Source organism: Myotis myotis, unplaced genomic scaffold (genome assembly GCF_014108235.1).
Source record: "Myotis myotis isolate mMyoMyo1 unplaced genomic scaffold, mMyoMyo1.p scaffold_m19_p_3, whole genome shotgun sequence".
Lineage (NCBI taxonomy): Eukaryota > Metazoa > Chordata > Mammalia > Chiroptera > Vespertilionidae > Myotis > Myotis myotis.
This window is the reverse complement of record NW_023416335.1, coordinates 197,854,514-197,879,233: the sequence shown is the minus strand read 5'-3', so window position 1 is coordinate 197,879,233 and position 24,720 is coordinate 197,854,514. Positions and strand designations below refer to the sequence as shown.

The 24,720-nt window shown below is 41.9% G+C and overlaps 1 protein-coding gene across 10 annotated transcripts in view; it reads left to right on the top strand.

The window, feature by feature from the left end:
* The window catches only part of UHRF1BP1L (UHRF1 binding protein 1 like), an 84,407-nt gene that overhangs the window by 13,367 nt on the left and 46,320 nt on the right, over positions 1-24,720 (top strand). The gene's annotated exons all lie outside the window — the stretch shown is intronic.

The window sequence follows — 24,720 nt, the reverse complement described above, 5'->3', positions numbered from 1 at the left end:
TTCAAGGCTTATCATTTCTTTCCAAACTACCTGATGCCTTGTACTTCATCTTTGCTTACTGTATGTGAGCCTTGAATGTGCTGCTGCTTTGCTTGAAATGTCCTTACTCTTATTCTTAAAAACTCTTACTCTTAAAACAGCTCAAGTGCTGCCTCCTCCTTGAAGCCTTCCTAAAACAGTATTCTTTTAAAAAAAAAAAATTTTTTTTATTGATTTCAGAGAGAAAGGAAGAGGGAGAGAGAGATAGGAACATAAATGATGAGAGAATCATTGATCGGCTGCCTCCTGCACACCTCCCACTGGAGATTAAGTCTACAACCTGGGCATGTGCCCTGCCCAGGAATTGAATCATGACCTCCTGATTTATAGGTCATCGCTCAACCACTGAGCCATGCCGGCCGGGCGCCAAGCAGTATTCTTTCTAACATAATTGATCACCTCTTCCCTTGTGCCCACTTCTTATCCTATTCATTTTTATGGTAATATCTGTCACACAGTGCCTGGCACATAGTAAGAACTTAATGTACTGCGATAATTTATTTGTGTGCTTGTCTCTAGTGATAAACTCTGATGTCTTTGAAAGCAGTAATTACGCCTTATTTATCTAAGTTGCCCAAGAGCCTAATCAGCACTCAGTTTTTGCCATGAAGGATGTATGTGTCAGATCTTCCAATGTTTCAAAAATTCAGAAACCCAGATTTCAATATAAGGTTCATCCATTTAAAAAAAATAAATGTTTTTATTGATTTCAGAAAGAGAGAGAGAGAGAGAGAGAGAGAGAGAGAGAGAGAGAGAGAGAGAGAGAAATATCACTATGAGAGAGAAATATCGATCGGTTGCCTCCCACATGCACCCTGACCAGGGATCAAACATGCCACCTGGGTATGTGCCCTGATCAGGAATCAAACCGGCAACTTTTCGGTGCATGGGATGACGCTCAACCAAATGAGTCACATTGGCCAGGGCAAAGGTCCACCCATTTTAAATGTTAGCCACAAAATCAGGTTTTTTTTTTGTTTGTTTTTTTTTTAATATATTTTATTGATTTTCCACAGAGAGGAAGGGAGAGAGATAGAGAGTTAGAAACATCGATGAGAGAGAAACATCGACCAGCTGCCTCCTGCACATCCTCTACTGGGGACGTGCCCGCAACCCAGGTACATGCCCTTGACCGGAATCGAACCTGGGACCTTTCAGTCCGCAGGCCGACGCTCTATCCACTGAGCCAAACCGGTTTCGGCCAAAATCAGGTTTTTTAAAGCACACTATGCAGGCCAGACAAAACATATCTCTGGGTAAAGCATAGCTCACAGACTACCAATTTTCAACCTCTTCCATTCTTTACATGTTTTTGTGGAAAAACTGGTTAGATAAGATTTGATTCTTTACATGCATATTACAAAACTACCCAAGCCAAACAAAGTCTGTAAATTGAGAATGTTAAAAGAAAGGTAATTTATTATGTGTGTACCTTCCTTGATCCTTGTTCCATTATTGACATTGTTGGTTTCATAGTAATAATACTTATGCCTTAAATATTTAATAAGCCTCACAAATTGAGATCGAGGGTGAAGATTGCCATGTACTCCTATAGTGCCTAGGAAATGTTAAGTTGCATTGAAATTTGATCAGTATGATAATGGAAGGGTAATTGATCCTAAAATATTGTTGAATTGAAAATTGATCAGTATGATAATGGAATTTAACTAAAATACCTTTTAAGTTAAACTTGTACAAATTTGGTTATAATTCTTTTTTTTTTATATATATATATTTTATTGATTTTTCACAGAGAGGAAGGGAGAGGGATAGAGAGCCAGAAACATCGATGAGAGAGAGAGACATCGGTCAGCTGCCTCCTGCACACTCCCTCCTGGGAATGTGCCCGCAACCAAGGTACATGCCCCTGATGGGAATCGAACCCGGGACCCTTGAGTCCGCAGGCTGACGCTCCATCCACTGAGCCAAACCGGTCAGGGCATGGTTATAATTCTTTACTATAAAATGAGGACTTTAGATTAGAGGAACTATTTAGGTGCTCCAGTTATAAAATTATTTGATATTTTTTTTGCTAGTATGAACACTACCTATGGCTCTACCTATATCAGGATGTACTTATGATAAATTACCCTTTTTTGAGTATTCCCAGGACCCAATATACAGAATTTATTTGGCTTAATTATTTTTATACTATGTAAATAAAGAAAGTAACCCAAGCTTGTATAACTAGTATATATAGCTACATCTATATATGTCTTATTAAACAGCTTTACTGAAATATAATTGATTTATAAACAATCAACTGCACATATTTAAGATGTACAATTTGATGACATTTTGACATATGCCCTCAAGTTTTTTCATACTTCTTTGTAATCTTCTTTCTCTCCTGCTTTGTCTTTCATTATTATATGATACTAGAGGCCCGGTGCACAAAAATTTGTGCACTCGGGGGGGAGGGGGGGGTTCCCTCAGCCCGGCCTGTGCCCTCTCGCAGTCTGGGACCCCTCGGGAGATAACGACCTGCTGGCTTAGGCCTGCTCCCGGGTGGCAGAGGACAGGCCCAATCCCTAGGTGCAGCCCCTGGTTGGGCTCAGAGCAGGGCCGATTGGGGAGTTGGGGCGCTGCCCCCTGTCATGCACAGAGCAGGGCGGATCAGGAGGTTGCGATGCCACCCTCAGTCACGATCAGGGTAGGGCCGATTGGGGGGTTGGGGCACCACCCCCTGTCACACTCAAGGCAGGGTCGATGGGGAGGTTGCGGTGTCACCCGCTGTCACTCACAGAGCAGGGCCCATCAGGGGGGTTGGGGCTCCGTACCCTGTCACGCACAGAGCAGGGTCGATCAGGGGGTTGGGGAGCTCCCCCCGTCACGCACAGAGCAGGGCCCATCAGGGGGTTGAGGAGCTCCCCCCGTCACTCACAGAGTAGGGCCGATAGGGGAGTTGGGGCACCTCCTCCTGTCACACACAGAGCAGGGCGGATCCGGCGTTGGGGCGCCGCACCCTGTCACACTCAGGGCAGGGCCAATGGGGAGGTTATGGCTCTACCCCGTCACACACAGAGCAGGGCCCGTGGGGGGGCAGGGGGGGTTGGGGCGTTGCCGTCTATCACCCACAGAGCAGGGCCGATCGGGGGGTTGGGGTGCCGCCACTGTCACACTCAAGGCAGGGCCGATGGGGAGGTTATGGCTCTACCCCGTCACACACAGAGCAGGGCCCGTGGGGGGGGGGGGGGTTGGGGCGCCGCACCCTGTCATACACAGAGCCGCAGAGCGATCAGGGGGTTGGGGAGCTCCCCCCTATCAGGCACAGAGCAGGGCTGATCAGGAGGTTGGGGCGCCTTCCCGTCACGAACAGAGCAGGGCGGATAGGGAGGTTGTGGCCCCGCCCCCTGTCACACACAGAGCCGCAGAGCGATCAGGGGTTTGGGCGCTGCCCCCTGTCACACTGATCCCGGTGCCGGGAGGCATATTACCCTTTTACTATATAGGATAGAGGCCTGGTGCACGTGTGGGAGCTGGCTGGTTTGCCCTGAAGGGTGTCCTGGATCAGGGTGGAGGTCCAGCTTGGGTGCCTGGCCAGCCTGGATGAGGGAATGATGGCTGTTTGCAGCTACTCACACCCCCTTCAGGGTGGGGGTCCCCACTGGGGTGCCTGGCCAGTCTGGGTGAGGGACTGAGGGCCATTTTCAGGCTGGTGGGTGACTGAAGCTCCCAACCTGTCCTTTTTTTCTTTTTTTCTTATTCTGGGCCAGCTTTAGCTCTGAGGCTTGGCTCCAGCTCTGAGGCCTCGGCTGCTGAAAGCAGGTATCTGGTTTGTTTGGGTTCTATAATTGAAACACTGTTTCAACTCCAGCTCTGAGATCCCAGCTGGTGAAAGCAGGTTTCTGGGGTTTTGTTTAGCTTCTATATTTGTAACAATCTTTCAAACTGCAAGCTCAGAGGCTGGCAAGGCAGGCAGGGAACGTTGGTTTCCTCTGTCACTGAAGCAAGCAAGCTTCCTGTTCGCTTTAAGCTGCCTGGCTGCCGGCTACCATATTGGCTGGCAGTTAATTTGCATATCTCGCTGATTAGCCAATGGGAAGGATAGCGGAGGTACGGCTAATTACCATGTTTCTCTATTATTAGATAGGATATTTTATTTTGCTTGGATTAGTTTGCATTTTCCAGAATTTTATATAAATGATCATATAGTATACTTTTTTCCCCCAGCCTCTTCCCTGCAGCATAATTATTTTACAATTAATCTATTATGGTTTTATGCATTCTATATTATTGCTGTGTATATTCTACTGTGGACATACCATAACTTGTTGCTGCTCACCTGTTGACTGTCATTTGGATTATTTCTAGTTTTTAGCTATTAAAATAAAGCTGCTGTGAACATTCGTGTGTAAGTCTTAGTGAGGACATATGCTTTTCATTTCTCTTGGGTAAATATCTAGTAGAATGGTTGGGTTATGTGTGGGTACATATGAATAACTTTTTAAGAAACTACTAAACAGCTTTTCAGAATGACTCCAGTGTACATTTTATATTCTCACTAGCAAGTATATGAGAATTCCACTTGCTTCATATCTTTAACAACAGTCAGTATCATTCCTTCCTCCCCCTACCCCCTCTCCTGACGATGTGTTCACTGATTTTAGAGAAAGAGGAAGGGAGACAGAGAAGATACATAGATGTGAGAGAGAAACATCGATTGGTTGTCTCCCATACCATTCATCCCAACCAGGGATTGAACCCACAACCTTTTGGTATATGGGATGATGCTCCAATCAACTGAGTCACCAGGCTGAGCTGTATGGTCAGTCTTTTTAATTTTACTCATTTTAGTGGATAAGTCAGTGGTTCTCAACCTTCCTAATGCTGTGACCCTTTAATACAGTTCCTCATGTTGTGGTGACCCCCAACCATAAAGTTATTTTCGTTGCTACTTCATAACTAATTTTGCTACTGTTATGAATCATAATGTAAATATCTGATATGCAGGATGTATTTTCATTGTTACAAATTGAACATAATTAAAGCATAGTGATTAATCACAAAACAATATGTAATTATATATTGTGAAATATTTATTTCTAATTACAAATAAATGAAATTTTGTCTTGAAGCATGGTGTAGCATGGGTAACAGTCTTAATATAACAATAGTAAACTACATTGCTACATTTTACAACAGTATGCGTAAAAAGCCAACATCAGTGCGAAGGTTGAGATTCCTTCTTTCTCACCAGTTCAGAAATTCTCAGGGCAGTCTTTGCAAGAGCACAGCGAAGATCATCTTCCACAACAAGTCTACTTCTGTATTTAGACTTGATAACCAACAAGCTGGAAAACCCTGTTTCACAAAGATAAGTAGTTGGAAATGGAAGAAGGCACAACACAGTCTCAGACAGAACAGGATATGACTGCAAACACTTGATCCAGAATTTTGTAACTGGCATTGTAGAGAAATCAGTTCTCACTGCATTGCTGTTAATAAGTTCAATGAACTCCTCTTGTGCTGTCTCAGGAACATCTTCAACTTTTTTTTTTCTTTTTATTTTTAATTTTTTTTTTTTATTGCTTAAAGTAATACAAAGGGTATTACATATGTGTCCATTTTTTCCCCCCTGCCCTAGACAGTCCCCTAGCCTCCCCTATCCCCCAGTGTCTTATGTCCATTGGTTATGCTTATATGCATGCATACAAGTCCTTTGGTTGATCTCTTACCCCCCTACCTCCTGTCCCCCAACCCTCCCCGGCCTTCCTGCTGTAGTTTGACAGTCTGTTTGAGGCAGCTCTGCCTCTGTATCTATTATTGCTCAAAAGTTTATAATGGTCTCTATTATCCATGAATGAGTGAGATCATGTGGTATTTTTCCTTCATCGACTGGCTTATTTCACTTAGCATGATGCTCTCCAGTTCCATCCATGTCGTTGCAAATGGTAAGAGTTCCTTCCTTTTTAGAGCAGCATAGTATTCCATCGTGTAGATGTACCACAGTTTTCTAATCCATTCATCTACTGATGGGCACTTAGGCTGTTTCCAGATCTTAACTATGGTGAATTGTGCTGCTGTGAACATAGGGGTGCATATATCCTTTCTGATTGGTGTTTCTGGTTTCTTGGGATATATTCCTAGAAGTGGGATCACAGGGTCAAATGGGAGTTCCATTTTCAGTTTTTTGAGGAAACTCCATACTGTCTTCCATAGTGGCTGCACCAGTCTGCATTCCCACCAGCAGTGCACAAGGGAACATCTTCAACTTTGACTGTGAATGGGCTTCTGGCAAGTGCAAGTAGGGTGTCAGGTAGATTTGGAAAGTATGATGAAATTTCATCTGCAAGCATGTGCAAGTGTTCTTTCACAGAAATTATCATCATAATCCTTTTGTCTGATTCAATGTCATGTTCCTCAAAGAAATCAGATAAGGTAGGGAAGATGTAAATTTTATTTTCATCCATTTTTTTTGGCCAAAGCTGAAGTTTCATTTGGAATGATTGGATCTTTTCAGACAAATCGAGGCATGTTGCATTTGGTCCTTACAGTGATAAATTTAACTCATTCAAGATGGCAAAGATGTCAACCAAGTAAGCTATTTACTGCAGTTCACTTTTATCGCCCAAAAGTGCTTCGAACTGTGGTCTTGCTTTCTGATTAAAAAACATTTTGAGTTCATCACGAAGCTCAAAAACACGTTTTAAAATTTTTCCTCTCGATAACCATCTCGCTTCAGTGTGAAATAGCAGCTCATCCAACTCGTTACACAGTTGCAAAAACAGTCGACTATTTAAAGTGCTCGCCTTTACAAAATTGACACAACTTATGACGCTTTTCATTACTTCTTGTAACTCTTGTGGCAGCGTCTTCGTTCCTAATATTTGCTGATGAATCATACAGTGAGTTCCGATGACTTTTGGTGACTCATTCAGTACCAAACGTTAAGATCCAGATCGACATCCTAGCATAGCTGGAACACCATCTGTGCAAACACCACAAACCTTTTCCCAAGAGATCTTATTCTCTTTCAGAAATGAACCAACTGTGTCAAATGCATCACGTGCAGTAGTTGTTGTTTCAAGAGGTTTGCAAAAAAAAAAAGAAACTCGTCTTTAAAGTTGCCATCATTAATATACCTCACGTAAACCAGTAACTGTGAACAGTTTGCAACATCTGTAGATTCATCAAGCTGGATACTAAATATTGGAAGTGGAGCAGATTTAATTTCTTGGATTACCTGATCAAAATATCAGCAGACATGTCATCTATTCTTCTGAGGACATTGTCGTTAGATAAGGAAATTGTACTCAATTTCGTAACAAATTCATCTCCGATCATAACTCGAACAATGTCTTTGGCCGCTGGCAACAGTAAATCCTTAGCAATGGTGTGAGGTTTCATAGCTCTGGTGATTCTGAGTGCCACCAAATATGAAGCTTCAACGGCTGCTAAGTTTTGTTTGTGGTACTTGCCACCAGTGTCAAGTCTGGCTTTCTTGAGTCCATAAGCTTTGCTTCTAAAATAGTTGGTATCCTTGCTGGCAAAGCTTGGATGCTTGCTATCAAAATGGCGTTTTAGTTTGTTCGGCTTCATAGATTCGGCTGATAGAACTTCGCAACAAATAACACATTGCGGTTTCTCAATTCCTGCTGTGATTATTGAGGTAAAACCATACTGTAAAAAATCCTCACTATATTTTCTTTTCTTAATGTTCTTCTCTACAAGATCCATTGTCATGGGATGGTTTGCTAATGAAAATAATATATAACAATAGCTTTACTAATACAAAAGATGATACATGGCATAGTTCAGTCAATACAGTTCATTAAAGTTTTCTATGATTTACCATTCTGTTGTTTTTTTTTTTACATACCTGTTACTATCACAAGGGGGCAGTATTCACATCAACCACAGCTAAATATAAAAAGACCGATCAGCTTCCAGATTAAGTTCCCATGATACAGATATTTTTTTATTTTTGCAGTAGTTGATGATTTTACAGTGCATGATTTTACATTTACCCAGTAATTATAATTTATGAAGTGTCATTTTACCTCCAATACTGCTGCTTTCAACACAGTAGCTGCTTTCTACACAGCAGCTGCTCTCTACACATATGTGACTGGTCTGAATAAGTACATTATGGCGACAACCCTGTCACATACACCTGTATTTGTACAGGGTGTATGTGATGGGGTTGGTGCGATGATGTCATCACGCCCGGTATTCGTATGTGGGCGTATCTGCATGTGGGCAGACCCGCCTGGAGACGGATAGAGGAGCAATGTCTCGGTCCCTAAGACCATTGAAAATATGTTTCCCGATGGTGTTAGGCGACCCCTGTGAAAGGGTTGTTCGACCCTAAAGGGGTCGCAACCCACAGGTTGAGAACCGATGGGATAAGTAGGGGTATCTTAGTGTGGTTTTTAATTTGCAGTTTCCTGTTGATTGGTGGTGATGTACATCTGCCATCAGTATATCTTCTTTGGTTGAAGGTCTTTTTAAATCTATTGTCTATTTTATTAATGGGTTGTCTTATTTTTGAGTTGTAAGACTTCTTTTTATATTGTAGATTCAAGTGCTTTTTCAAACAAGATTTATAAATATTTTCTCCTAGTCTGTGGTTTGTCCTTTAGTGATAGGATAGTGTCTTTTGATGGGCACAGTATTTCATTTTGATAAAGTATATTGTATTGATATTTTTCTTTTATTGTTCGCATATTTTTTTGTTACGTTAGAGAAATCTTGGCCAAGCTCAAGATTTTCAAGATTTTCTCCTATGTATTTTTTTTTCCAGAAATTTTAGTGGTTTTTTTTATTGTTTTATTGCTTAAAGTATTACAAAGAGTATTACATATGTCTCTTTTTCCCCCCCCGCCCTTGACAATCCCCTGGTCTCCCCTACCCCCCAGTGTCTTATGTCCAAGAAATTTTAGTTTTTAGAGTTCAGTCTGTGATCCATTTAGAGTTGATTTTTTGTTTTTGGTGTGAGGTGTCACGGTTCCTCTTTATTTTCAACTTAAATTCTTTATTGTTTAAGTATTACATATGCCTCCTTTTCCCTCCATTGACCTCCCTCCAACTCCCCCGTCCCCCCTTTTTTTTAAACATATGGCTATACAGTTGTTCCAACACAATTTATTGAAATACTGCCTTTTTCTCATTGAATTGCTTTTGTGCCTTTGTTGAAAATTAGCTGATGATACGTTTGGGTCTGTTTTGGGACTCTATTTTGTTCCATTAACCATAAGTCTTAAAATTGGTTTTATAAGGCACCCAACTCTGTTCAGAGTTATTTTGATATACTAAGTCTTTTGCATTTTTGTATAAACTTTAGAATCATCTTGTCATTTCTACCCAAAAACCTTCTTGGTGTTTTGCTTGGAATCTATAAATCATTTTTAGGGAGATTTGACATGTTAATATTAAGTTTTCTGATCTACCTGTAGTTTTATTTTTCTATTTATTTATGTCTTGTTTAATTTCTCTCAGCAACATTTTGTTGTTTTCAGTGTATAGGTATTGTACACATTTTGTCAGATTTATCCCTAAAAATTTCATCCTTGTTAATGCTAATGTAAATGGTACTTTAACATTTCGGTTTTCAGTTGTTCGTTGCTAGGATATGGAAACACAACTGATACTTTTATTACACTAACTTTTTATTGAGTAAAATTTATATATATATATATATGTATATATCTTTCTATGCAGCTAAATTATTTTTTAAATAATATTTTTATTTTAGAATACTTTTAGATTTACAGAAAAATTTTAAAGATAGTACACAGAGTTTTCATATACCATGCATCCCATCACCCCTATTACTAGCATTATTAATATGGTACAATTGTCACAGTTGTGAACCAGTATTTATAAATTATTATTAACTATACCCCATGCTTATTCATATTGCCATAGTTTTTTGCCCAGTGTCCTTTTTCTGCTCTAAGATTCCATTGTAAATACCATATTATATTTAGTCCTCATGTCTTTTTAGACTTCTACTGGCTATGACAGTTTCTCAGACCTTTCTTGCTTTTAATGACCTTGAGAGTTTTGCTTAGTATTAGATGTTTTGTTTAGTGTCTCTCAGTAAAGATTTGTCTATTTTTTTTTTCATGATTAGAATGGGATTATGAATTTTTGGCAGGAAGACCACAGAGGTTAAGTGTATTTTTATTATGTCATATCAGTGGAACATAGTATCAGCGGGTCTTAGCGTTGTTGATGTTGACCTTGATCACCTGACTGATGTCGTGTTTGTCAGGTTCTCACTGTAAAGTTATTCTTTACCCCACTTTCATACTGTATGGAAGGAAGTGCTATGTGCAGCCCACACCGAAGGAGTGAGGAATTGTGCTCTATATCCCTGAATATCTAAATAAGTAATTTGGAAATTTTCTGCATGGGAGATTTATATGTTCTCTCCCAGTTATTTGTTTATTTAATCATGTGTTTATATCTGTTTAGACGCATGTATACTTATTTTACAGTTTGGGTTATAATCCAATTATGTTTCGTTTTGTTGCTCAAATTGTTCTAGCCTTGGCTTTTGGGAGATCTTTTATGTGGCTCCTGTGTGTCTCTTCAGTCTATTTTATTTTTTATACTGGTCTTTTTTTTTTTTTTTAAATATATTTTATTGATCTTTTACAGAGAGGAAGGGAGAGAGATAGAGAGTTAGAAACATCGATGAGAGAGAAACATCGATCAGCTGCCTTCTGCACATCTTCTGGGCATGTGTCCACAACCGAGGTACATGCCCTTGACCGGAATCGAACCTGGGACCCTTGAGTCCGCAGGCTGACGCTCTGTCCACTGAGCCAAACCGGTTTCGGCTATACTGGTCTTATACCCTGTAACCTGCTGAACTCATTTATTAGTTCCAGTAGCATAAATATGTATACATATATATTTAATTGATTTCAAGAGGAAGTGAGAGGGAGAGATAGAAACATCAATGATGGAAGAGAATCATTGATCAACTGCCTCCTGCATGCCCCATACTGGATGGAACCCGCAACCCGGGCATGTGCCCTGACAGGAAATCGAACCATGAAATCCTGGTTCATAGGTCTATGCTCAACTACTGAGCCAAGAAATCGAACCTGCGACCCTTCAGTGTGAGAGGCCAATGCTCTAACCACTGGGCGACATCTGTCAGGGTTGTATTGTACTTTTTATATATTATTTGTTAAACTGCGGGTCATAGCTTGCCTTGTAAAATTATTGTAGGAGGTTGTGATCACCATTTCAAAAGAATGAAATAGAATAGAAAATGTCAGACTGTATGGAACTATTTTGTGAAATTTTTTTCAATTATGTATGTGTATTAGATTGTAACAGTGTATTTCTTGACCTAGCTCGTATTTTTAAATTTAAAAAGAATTAATTCACTTTGAGCCTGAAGATAATGAGGCATAAAGTAGGGCAAGAAAGCAGCTAGCCATAAGAGGAGGATGCCAGATGAAAGGAAATACAACTTGGGTGAAAAAAATGGTGTTGGGTAGGGGAGAAAATGAGACATGTGGGTTTCTTTAGAAAAGCCTTCTTTGTTTCTTAGTTTTGATTGGAGGGATTTTTATGGCTGCATGTTGAAGCTCCTGGACTGTGAAAGGGTGTAATTAGTTGCAGATTAATAACTTGATGTTCCTAGCCAAAGGACTTGGCAGGCTGTCAGATTTTGGGGAGTATCTCCAAGAACATCCTCTCTTGTATGACTTTAACATGTGGTTGTAAGGTACTTTTCTCTTCTTGAAATATTGTTTTGAATAAAATCAAGCAGAAGTTGTTAAATTTGCTTACACAAAGATATTGCTTCTTGTAATATGTCTTCATATGCAATGAGAAATTTAATCCTTGTAGGGACCCACAGTTCAGAGATGCTTGCTAGTGCTTTCAATTACTTATTCCTTTCAAGGGTGTTTGAATTGGGTCCAGTTGTGGAGAATGGAACATGATGGGGGAAGAATTTTTTTGGTACCTGTAAGTTCTAAAATGTTGGGTCTGTGTTTTTCTTTCAAATGTTTTCTTTTATTATTTGTGATCGCCATCCTAAGGTAATGCTTTAGTTTCAAATTTTGAAGCAAAGAATCTGATTAAACAGCCTAGAAGCCTTGTCAAACTCTAGATCAGCTGTAACCAAGGATGTATGTTAAACTGTCTTAGATTTGGAACTTTCCCTGTCTGTAGCCTTGCTTTGGGAAGATGAAATCACTTATAGCTGGGCAGCCACCCTAAGAAGTGTTTGTTAATTAATAAGTTAATTTAATTTAATGATATTAAAAAATCAAATTATGAGGTTGGAATCATTTATTTTCTGGATAGTAGTTAAAATTAATTTTCTTTCTTTAAGGCAATAGTTCTTGGCCTTTTTGGTGTCCAAAAACCCTTTTGAAAATATAATAAAATATCCTGAATCCCTTGAATCCCATCCATGAACTTCAGATTAAGAGTGCCTACTTTAAAGGCCTGGGGTGGGGGCGGGGGCTGGCTAGAAGAAGCTAATGGGAGAAAAAAGGGGACATAATGTAATACATTCAACAATAAAAATTTAAAAAAATAAAAAATAAATAAAACCATAGGCAAAATTACTATCTAAAAAAGTGCCTACTTTAAATTTTTTAATTAAACAATTTAAACATGCATTGTTAAATTCTCTAAAATCTAGTTGCTATAGCATGAAATGTCATAGAATAGAAATGATTATTTCTAATTACAACTATTATTTGAGAAAATATTATCAAGTGGCAGAGCTAATTCTTAAGTTTAGGAAAATAGTAGGTCTTGATATGAATCTCTAACAACATGTACAATAATAGAATCCATAAACAATTTCAGGATAATTTAGATCAAGAAATTTATTATATGATGCAAAGAGATAAGTGTGGAAGAACGTCAGATAAGGGTTGTTTTTATTTTTTTTATTGATTTCGGAAAGAGGATGGGAGAGGTAGAGATAGAAACAGCTATGATGAGAGAGAAACATGGATCGGTTGCTTCCTGCACTCCGCCCACTGGAGATTGAGCCCACTAGGCATGTACCCTGACCAGCAATCAAACCAGCGACCTCCTGGTGCATGGGATGATGCTCAATCCACTGAGTCACACTGGCTGGGCCATACTTAACGTTTTATAAAGTAAAAAAAAAATTTTTTAAAAATATATCTTTATTGATCTCAGAGAGGAAGGGAGAGGGAGAGAGAGATAGAAACATCAATGATGAGAGAGAATCATTGATTGGCTGCCTCCTGCACACCCCCTACTGGGGATCAAGCCCACAACCTGGGCATATGCCCTTGGCCGGAATCGAACCTAGGACCCTTTAGCCCGCAGGCTGACGCTCTATCCACTGAGCCAAACTGGCCAGGGGAAAGTCAAAATATTTTAAAGAAAATTGTGATCACTAGTTATGTAATGTCTGTCCCTCTATTGTTGATATTCCTGTTTAACCTGTACCTTAATATTAATAGTAGTTAACACTGAGTTTTCCTGTGTGTTAGGGACAGTTCCTAGCATTTTAAGTGTTCTAACTCAGTTAATGCTCAAAACAGCACCATGAGGCAGGTACTATTATTACCCCCATTTTACAGATCAGGAAACTGAGATACCGAGATGTTTAGTTAGTGGTATTTGTCTTCTTGCAGAGCTGGAATTCTTTCTTTTTTTCTTTTAAATCTTTATTGTTAAAAGTATTACATATGTCCCCCTCCCCCCATTGACCCCTTCTAGTCCACTCCCTCCCCCCACCACTGGAGAACTGGGTTTCTTGAGTATTCATGCATTTATGCTGTGCTCTCTTAAATTATGAACCTTGATTATGTGGATTTACTCTCTTGCTTTTGCCCTAAATGTTTATTAGCATAGCACTTAATTTATACTCTAATAATATGTATTGATTGTAAATTGTATATATAAATCAAACCCATATATTTTTTATTTGCCTGAGAATTTTAGTTAGCTATTTTTATTGTTAATACTGAAAAAAACAGTACATTTCTTTTATTATGTGTAATTAAAGAAGGTTTTGGATAAAATGGAAGCATGTTTTCATATATTACGTATGTTTTTAAGTTGTTACATTGTTTAAAATATGAGAAAGTTAACCAACAAAATGTATAGATTCACATTGAAGTTTATTTTATATAATACTAATGTTAGAATCAGGGCCACGTTTATTTTAAAACTTCTTTGCATGCCATAATGTACATAGTAATGAAACTGTCGTGTGCATTCTGTATTTTTAAAATGTCAGTAAGAGTTGTGCCATTTTTATCTTTCTTATGTGGTATGTCTTTCTTCTGTGCAGTTATAATGTTGACATATTTAGGTCAATCATTTTTCTCTTATCTTTGTTTTGAGCCTTTGTTAACATAAGTACTTTGGTTTTCTATAGATTTCATGCTTCCATTCCCCACCCCCACCCTCATCTCCACCAAGTAAGTAGTTATTCAGAGTTTAATTAATTGACCTAAATTTCTACCATTTTTTAAAAGTTCACTTTAAAATGTTTATATACCTTTTTACAGCTTTAAATGATTCTTTAGTCAGCTGGAATGGTTTATTTAAGATATAATTTATTCTTTTATAGGATAAGGCCTAGTGTTATAACACTTCTCAGTTATAATGTTTAGAAGAATAATACAGCTAGTTATCTGGGGAATTCAAGTGGCAATTTAGTCCAAAGAGCTGGCAGCAACACTTGGAAAAAGCATAGGTAGACACATTTCTCTTTTATGCCTTAATGCTCTTTTGTGTATATTATTCACTTTGTTTGCCTAGTATATATTTCATGAAAGACTGCTTTTCCTATATCAATCCTATATAATAAAGGGGTAATATGCAAATTGACCCTAACAGAACGACTGGGAATGACTGGTCACTATGACACACTATGACCCCCACCAGGGGGCAGATGCTCATTGCAGGAGCTGTCCCCTGGTGGTCAGTGCGATCCCACAGGGGGAGCTCTGCTCAGCCATAAACCAGGCTGACGGCTGCCAGCACAGCGGTGGTGGCGGGAGCCTCTCCCGCCTCCTCAGCAGCACTAAGGATGTCCGACTGTAGCTTAGGTCTGCTCCCTGCTGGTAAGTGGACATCCCCCAAGGGTTGCCGGGCTGCCAGAGGGATGTCTGACTGCCAGCTTGGGCCCGATCCCCCAGGGAGCGGGCCTAAGCCAGCAGGTGGACATCCTCCGAGGGGTCCCAGACTGCAAGAGGGCATAGGCCGGGCTGAGGGACCCCCCCACCCCGAGTGCACAAATTTTTGTGCACTGGGCCTCTAGTTAAATTATAACACCTGTGACTAAAGAACCATTTGCTCCTTTCTGATTTTGGAAAAAGCATAATTATATTAATAAATGATTGGGAAACATTTGTGCCAGATTTAAACATAGGTAAATTAAAGTCTAGCATATGAGTAATAGAAGATAAATAATTTCATATATACATTGCCTACCCAATATAAGAAACCAGCTTTCTAATAGCTGTGGATGTGAGAGTTACCAATATATTTTCAGCTTTCTATTTAAAATGTTTTTTTATTGTTTCTTTTTTTAAAATTCTTTATTGTTTAAAGTATTACATATGTCTCCTTCCTCCCCCCCCACCCCCCCGCCATTGAACTCTCCCTGGCCACCCCCACCCTTTTAAAATGTTTTTAGCCGAAGCCGGTTTGGCTCAGTGGATAGAGCGTTGGCCTGCGGACTGAAGGGTCCCAGGTTCGATTCCGGTCAAGGGCATGTACCTGGGTTGCGGGCACATCCCCAGTAGGAGATGTGCAGGAGGCTGCTGATCGATGTTTCTCTCCCATCTATGTTTCTAACTCTCTATCTCTCTCCCTTCATCTCTGTAAAAAATCAATAAAATATATTTAAAAATAAAATAAAATACAATAAAATGTTTTTAATTAAAAAATATCTTACTCTCAGGTGTTTTCAAAATAAGCTCTATAGCTCAGTCATTTAAAAATCCTGTTTGGATAAGCATGATTTTTCTTATATTGCTCCAGTTAAAACTAAAATCAGTGTGTTAATAATTTAAACTAAATAGAAAGAGGGAAGGAAAAAGAGAATTCAGTTGAAGATCTATTTTGTATCAGATGGTTTACATATTATCTTTAATCCTCGCTAAAATATTTTGAGGTTAGTATTATTTTCCCCATTTTACAGATGAACAAATTGAGTTAGAGAGCTATCACAGTAAGTGGCTAAACTAAAATTCAAACCTTTTGTCTGACTTTAAGGCCCATGATCTTTGCAGATGTTATCTCTTTGTTACGAACTAATTAGAAGATAGAATTTCTTGCGAATTACTTGTATTTTAATCTTCATCTTTCACTTTTACTCTTGCCAGGCCTGTCTTTTGGGGTTTTGGTTGAACTTTTGTCTTTATAATAGTGACATATGCTCCGTATATATTTTAAACATACAGAAAGGTATGAAGAAGAAGTAAACCTAAAATCTCGCCCACAACATAGGTACTCTTGGTATTTGAGATTTTATAATGAATTTTTACATAATTGAAATCATGGTATAATTTTGAATCTTGAATTTTCACCAGACATTTTAATATAAGCATTTCTTTATAATATTGTCAAAATATAGTATTTGATATGTATATAACATAATGTATCATAATTAAACGGTTTATTCCTTTTTGGACATTTAGTTGCTTTCATTTTTTTCCCTTTGTAAATATCATTGAGATGAACATTCTTGTACATAACCAGTCATTGTTGTGTTCATGAGTCATTTAGGTTAATTACTCTTTGTACATCTGTCCCTTTGTCTATCCTTCCTTCCTTCCTTTCTTTCTGTTTTCTCCTTGAGTGTGGTTATAGTGTTTTTGAAGTACAATTAGGTTCAGTTGTTTCAGTTGCTTTCAGTTTTAGGTTTTTTTGTTTGTCTTTCAGTTTTAGTTTTCTCATTTTATTTTATTTTTTACATATGTAGAACATTAACATGCTTTCCAAAGTCAGAACTATTTAAAGCCAACCCCTTCTCTTGTATACTTTATTTGCTGTCTCCTGATCAAGGATTGTCTGTCCTTCTGGTACCATCAAGAGTAGCTTTTTTCCCCCCCCGCATGATTGTCATCAGCATATAAGCATGCTGACTTCTCACTTGAAAACCAAACCAAACCTTTCTCATTGGCCCTTCTTCTTAATCTTCTTCATTCTTTCTTATACATTGCCTTGGCTTCTTAATGATCCCTGGCCACAGTCTTTGAGCCATTTCATTTTCCATTTCCATCTTGCAACCATGAATACCATCTATAACACTGGTGATTACAAAATTTCTATCTGTAGTTACTGAATGAGATTTGTATATCTAACTACTAACCTTTATAAAGCCTAAATTCTAATCCTGAATTTCAATTTATTTCTACCTCTTTACCCCAGTAAATGGCAATTTTATTCTTCCATTTACTTAGACCAAAAACCTTGGAGTCATCCTTGGATTCAGTCTATATTAGCGGTTCTCAACCTGTGGGTCGCGACCCCTGTGGGGGTGGTGGTGAACGACCCTTTCACAGGGGTCGCCTAAGACCATCGGAAAACACATATTGAAGATATAATTACATATTGTTTTGTGACTAATCACTATGCTTTAATTATGGTTGGGGGTCACCACAACATGAGGAATTGTATTAAAGGGTTGCGGCATTAGGAAGGTTGAGATCCACTGGTCTATATAATCAAGTTCTGTTGGCTTTATCTTCAGAATATATCTAAACTTCTCACCACTTCCTACTTGATCCAAGGCAGCAGCTTCTCTTAACTGGATTGTTACAGTAGCCTCCTGTTTGGGCTCCTTGTTTCTGCCCATGTCTTCCTGTTATATCTTTTCAGTGGAGTGATTCTTTAAAAACGAAAGTCTCCTGTTCTAGTTAAAACCATCTCTAGTCACTCTCATTTTTACTCAGAGCAAAAGCCAGAGTCTTTAGAGTGGCTTAAAAGATCCTGCATGATCTAGCCCCTGTTATTTCTCTAACCTTATTTCCTGTTACTCTTGCCCTTGTTCATGTCCTCTGGTCACATTGGCCTTCTTGTTGTTCCTTAGACATGCTAAGCATGTTTCCACCTCAAGTTTTTGTCCTTGCTTTGCCTCTGCCTGGGGCATTATTTGCATAGCTAGCACCTTACTTCCTTAAGCTCTTTTCCCAAATGTCAAATTTTCAATGAGGCTTTTCCCGCCCACCCTTATAAAAATTAAAAGGTCCTCTGTTTATACCTCCTATATTACTATTTTGCTTTATATTTTTGTCTCCATATATATCAGAACCTGGCTTAATATATATTTAACTTATTTTTTAGTTCTCTGTATTTTTTAATTCTCCCCCCTCCCTACCCCCATTAAGCTCCATGAATGCAGAAATTTTTTATCTTGTTAAATGTTAAAATTCCCAGTGCCTATTAAATTATAGGAACAGTAAGACCTCACTTAATGTTGTCAACAGGTTCTTGGAACTGTGACAAAAGAATGTATAATGAAACCAATTTTTCATAGGCTAATGAATATAAACAAGACTTAAGTTCCTGTGGTGTCTCATCAATGTTCTAACAGAATGACATTATTTGAGGACCTGCTGTATCAATTAAAATTAATTGAATAAATGAGTTAATGAACAAAATGGTCAGGGCCTTGGATAATTGGCCTCCTCTTTGTTCTTCTAGATTTATCTTCTACTGTCCTGTCCTTCTTGCTACATTGTTTGTTCTATTTTATACCACGCTCCCTCCTGCCTCAGAACTTTTAGATGCTTTATTTCCTCTGGTTGGAATACTCTTTCTTGCCCTGCCACCTTCTTTTCCTTCTGTAGTGGGTGTCTACTACTCATCCTTTAGATGTCAACTCAAAATTTCTTGTTTCAAAGAAGCTCTGAATTAAGACTCCCTACTGTATACTCTCTCAGTCATACTATTTGATCTTTCCTCTTTCCAGCTAAACTGAAACCTGCACAAAAGTAGGGACCTTGAGTGTTCTGCTTGCCACTGTATGTGTCTGAATAGTGAATCCTCAATTAGTTCTTATTGAATGTTCCCTTCTAGCTCTAATGTCCTGCCTTAAGGAAGTGGTAGGTCATTTCTACATAATTAGGAATGGTGGGCTATCAGGAAACTTCATAGTATTAAACTAAGCATGATTGATAGTTAAGTATTATAACCCAGCATTATTGGTCAAATATGGGTTAGATATGAACTTTGTATTTCTCAGTTGACATTCCATGAGAAGATATGACTATAAATAAAATGTGGCTCAAGAATTCTGGTTTATCATAAATGGAGAAGCATGTGCATATCCTATATAATAAAAGCCTAATATGCTGTGTCCGGTCGTCCAGTTGGCCATTCAACCAATCAAAGTGTAATATGCTAATGATATGCTAAGGCCGCTCAACTGCTTGCTATGATGTGCACTGACCACCAGGGAGCAGACAGTTGACTGGTCGACCAGTCACTATGACGTGCACTGACCAGTGGGGGGCAGATGCTCCGACTGGTAGGTTAACTTACTGCTGGGGTCTGGCTGATTGGGACTGAGCAAGACGGGCTGGACACACCCTAGAGCCCTCCCGCAGCCTCTCCCCGACTGGCCAACCTCCCATATCCCTCCTCTGCCCCAATCATGCACCGGTGGGGTCCCTCGGCCTGGCCTGTGCCCTCTTGCAATCTGGGACCCCTCGGGGGATGTCAGAGAGCCAGTTTCAGCCCGAAGGCGGAATGACTGGTTGCTATGACACACACTGACCACCAGGGGGCAGACACTCAATGCAGGAGCTGCCCCCTGGTGGTCAGTGCACTCCCACAGGCGGAGAGCTGCTCAGCTAGAAGCCAGGCTCATGGCTGGCAAGTGCAGCGGTGGTTGCCTCCACAGCAGCGCTAAGGATGTCTGTCTGACGGCTTAGGCCCACTATAGGGAGCAGGCCTAAGCTGTCAGTCAGACATCTCCCAGGGGCTCCCAGACTGTGAGAGGGTGCAGGCTGGAGGAGGGGACTGACCCCCTGAACCCCCCCCCCAAGTCCACAATTTTCATGTACTGGGCCTCTAGTTGATTGATATTCTTGTTGATGTGTAGGGCATGTGAAAACCTGGTACATTTTGCTACTTTATTTAATTTCAGGAAAAGGTAAAAGACTAGCTAGTAACTCTTGTTAGCTAGTAAATTTTGTATGTAGTTTCACTTTAAAAAAGTAATTGCTGTGTGAAATTAGCAATTTTATATATTTTAGAGTTGCTTTAAGCATTAAAGTAATGTATATGGAAGTACTTTAAAATGTGTGAACTTTATTGTTATTACTGTTATTATCATTTACTTGTGACATTAGGAAAATAAGTTATGCATTATATTTATTCATGTAAAAAGTGGGGATAAAAGTAGTATTGACCCTAATGGGTAATTTTGGGAGTTGGATGAGGTAGTAGTGCATGCCAACAAAGAGCCTGGTATACAGTAAACTCGAGTCTCACATAGAGAACACCAACATCATTTGCTAAATAGAGTTGCACAAGTCCCTACTTCAGAGACCTTTTAGAACAAAATATCCTATATAATCCTATCTAATAAAAGACAAAAAGGGTAATTAACCGTACCTCCACTATGCTTCCCATTGGCTAATCAGCGAGATATGCAAATTAACTGCCAGCCAATATGGTAGCCGCAGCCAGGCAGCTTAAAGCGAACAGGAAGCTTGCTTGCTCCAGTGATGGAGGAAGCCAAGGTTCCCCTTCTGCCGCTGCCTGCACTAAGCTCCGAAAGCAACAGCTCCAAAAGCAACAAAGTTTCAATTATAGAAGCCAAACAAACCCAAGATACCTGCTTTCAGCCAGCTGCAGCCTCAGAGCTGGGAGCACCAGTGACGGCAACAAAGTTTCAATTATAGAAGGTAAATAAATCCCAGAATAAAAAAAAGAAAAAAAGGAGAGGCTGGGAGCTTCAGTTGCCAGCCAGCCTGAAAATGGCCCTCAGCCCCTCACCCAGACTGGCCAAGCACCCCAGTGGGGACCCCCACCCTGAAGGGGGTGTGACCAGCTGCAAACAGCCATCAGCCCCTCACCCAGGCTGACCAGGCACCCCAGCGGGACCCCCACCCTGATCCGGGAGACGCTTCAGGGCAAACCAGCCGGCCCCCACCCATGCACCAGGCCTCTATCTTATATAGTAAAAGGGTAATATGCAAACTGACCCTAACAGCAGAAAGACTGGGAATGACTAGTCACTATGACACACACTGACCACCAGGGGGCAGATGCTCAATGCAGGAGCTGCCCTCTGGTGGTCAGTGTGCTCCCACATGGGGTAACTCTGCTCAGCCACAAGCCAGGCTGATGGCTGCCAGTACAGCAGTGGTGGTGGGAGCCTCTCCTGCCTCCTCAGCAATGTTAAGGATGTCCAACTGCAGCTTAGGTCTGCTCCCCGCTGGGAAGTGGACATCCCCCGAGGGCTGCCGGGCTGCCAGGGGATGTCTGATTGCCATCTTAGGCCCAATCCCCCAGGGAGCAGGCCTAAGCCAGCAGGTGGTCATCCCCCAATGGGTCCCAGACTGTGAGAGGGCACAGGCTGGGCTGAGGGACCCCTCCCCCCTGAGTGCACAAAGTTTTGTGCACCGGGCCTCTAGTACTATCTAATAAAAGAGAAACATGGTAATTAGCTGTACCTCCGCTACCCTTCCCATTGGTTAATCAGGGCGATATGCAAATTAACTTCCAGCCAAGATGGCGGCCGGCAGCCAGGCAGCTTGAAGCGAACATGAGGCTTGCTTGCTTAAGTGACGGAGGACTCCAACATTCCCTGCCTGCTGCTGCCGGCCTCTGAGCTTGCAGTTTGAAACATTGTTACAAATATAGAAGCTAAACAAAACCCCAGAAACCTGCTTTCAGCCAGCTGGGATCTCAGAGCTGGAGTTGAAACAGTGTTTTGATTATAGAACCCAAACAAACCAGATACTGGCTTTCTGCAACGGAGGCCTAAGAGCTGGAACCAAGCCTCAGAGCTAAAGCTGGCTCAGAATAAAAAAAGAAGAAGAAGAAAAAAAGGAGTGTTGGGAGCTTCAGTCACCCGCCAGCCTGAAAACAGCCCTCAGCCCCTCACCCAGACTGACCAGGCACCCCAGTGGGGACCCCCACCCTGAAGGGTGTGTGACCAGCTGCAAACAGCCATCATCCCCTCATCCAGCTGGCCAGGCACCCCAGTGGGGACCCCCACCCTGATCCAGGACACCTTTCAGGGCAAACCAGCTGGCCCCCACCTGTGCACCAGGCCTCTATCATATATAGTAAAAGGGTAATATGCCTCCCAGCACCGGAATCAGCAGAGCCGCGAGGCCTCCCGGCACCGGGATCAGCGTGACAGGGGGTAGCGCCCAAACCCCCTGATCGCCCTGCGGCTCTGTGTGTGACAGGGGGCGGGGCCACAATCTCCCTATCTGCCCTGCTCCGTTCGTGACAGGAAGGCGCCCCAACCCCCTGATCAGCCCTGCTCTGTGCCTGATAGGGGGGAGCTCCCCAACCCCCTGATCGCTCTGCGGCTCTGTGTGTGACAGTGGCGGCACCCCAACCCCCTGATCGGCCCTGCTCTGTGTGTGACAGGGTGCGGGCCCTGCTCTGTGTGTGACGGGGTAGAGCCATAACCTCCCCATCGGCCCTGCCCTGAGTGTGACAGTGGTGGCGCCCCAACCCCCTGATCGGCCCTGCTCTGTGGGTGATAGAGGGCGGCACCCCAACTTCCCCCCACGGGCCCTGCTCTGTGTGTGACAGGGTAGAGCCATAACCTCCCCATCGGCCCTGCCCTGAGTGTGACAGGGCGCGGCGCCCCAACCCCCTGTTCCGCCCTGCTGTGTGTGTGACAGGGGGCGGTGCCCCAACTCCCCTATCGGCCCTACTTTGTGAGTGACAGTGGGGAGCTCCTCAACCCCCTGATCAGCCCTGCTCTGTGCGTGACAGGGGGGGCTCCCCAACCCCCTGATTGGCCCTTCTCTGTGCGTTACAGGGGGTGGCGCCGCAACCTCCCCATCGACCCTGCCTTGAGTGTGACAGCGGGCGGTGTGCCAGCCCCCCAATCGGCCCTACCCTGAGCGTGACTGAGGGTGGCATCGCAACCTACTGATCCGCCCTGCTCTGTGCATGACAGGGGGCGGTGCCCCAACTCCCCAATCAGCCCTGCTCTGACCCCGACCAGGCGCTGCACCTAGGGATTGGGCCTGCCCTTTGCCACCCGGGAGCAGGCCTAAGCCAGTAGGTCATTATCTCCCGAGGGGTCCCAGACTTCGAGAGGGCACAGGCCGGGCTGAGGGACCCCCCTCCACCCCGAGTGCACAAATATTTGTGCACCAGGCCTCTAGTCTGTATAATAAAACCCTAATATGCAGAAAGACCAAATGGCAGAATGACTGGTTGCTATGACGTGCACTGACCACCTGGGGGCAGACACTCAGCACAGGAGCTGCCCCCTGGTGGTCAGGGCACTCCTATGGAGATCGCCACTCAGCCGGGGAGCGCCACTCAGCCAGAAGCCGGGCTCAGGGCTGGCAAGCGCAGCAGTGGTGGCGGGAGCCTCACCCGTCTCCTCTGTAGGTGGGCGGTAAGGAGCGAGGGGTCCCTGACTGCGAGAGCCCTGTACTGCGAGAGGGATATTTGACTGCCGGCTTCTAAGCTGACAGGCAGACATCCCCTGAGGGGTCCTGGACTGCGAGAGGGCGCAGGCTGGGCTGAGGGACCCTTCCCTGCCGCCCCAGTGCAGGAATGTCATGCACCGGGCCTCTAGTGTGTACTATTATTTATCTCTAAAATGATCTGGGTCAGTTTCTAAAGCTGGGAAGCACTGGATGATTTTAAAAGGAGTGCCAGCCCTGGCCGGGGAGCTCAGTTGGTTAGAGTGTGGCCCTGAAACGCCAAACTTTATGTAACTTATAAAGTGATCACTTTGTCAGGGTGATCCCCAGTCAGGGCACATAAGAATTAACCAATTAATGCATAAATAAGTGGAACAACAAATTGACGTTTCTTTCTTTTCCTCTTTCCCTAAAATTAATCAATCAAAAATAAAAGGAGTACTAACGTGGACTTACTTGTACTCACTTGCTCTGAGCACTAGTGCTGGGGCAGTAGCTCCAAAAGCACCAGGGACATTGTAGCTTTCTCCCCCACCTACAGAAGTGCTGGCAGAGCCCATTGTTTCTTTGCTGAGCCCTCCCCCACAGAGCCAGCAGAGGGGAGCCATATTTGAGTTTCCATTAATCTGACTAACACTGATTCCCCCACACCATCCAACTTGCTGGCCCACCCATGCTGTTTCCAGTGGATTTTCCATACAAACGGCCTGTCTTGTAAATTACAGCATAGGGAATATAGTCAATAATTTTTTAATAACTATGTATGGTGTCAGATGGGTACTAGATTTATCAGGGTGATCAGTTTATAAGTTATATAAATGTCTAGTCACTGGGTTGCACATCTGAAACTAATATAATATTGTATATCAATTGTAGTTGAAAATGAAAAATTATTTAAAAAACAAATTAGAAAAAAAGAAAAGGAATGGTGGTAATTACTGCTGCTGTTCCTACTTCTGAACGGTCTCATTTTTCCTAACCTTCCTTGTAGGTTGGTTAGTAGAACAGGAATATCCCCTCTTGTGATGTAGTGTATAGCAAAGTGAACAAAATGTGGTATGCACTGCCTTTCATAGTGCCTGGGAAACAATGGATACTCAGTAAATACTCATAAATTTGC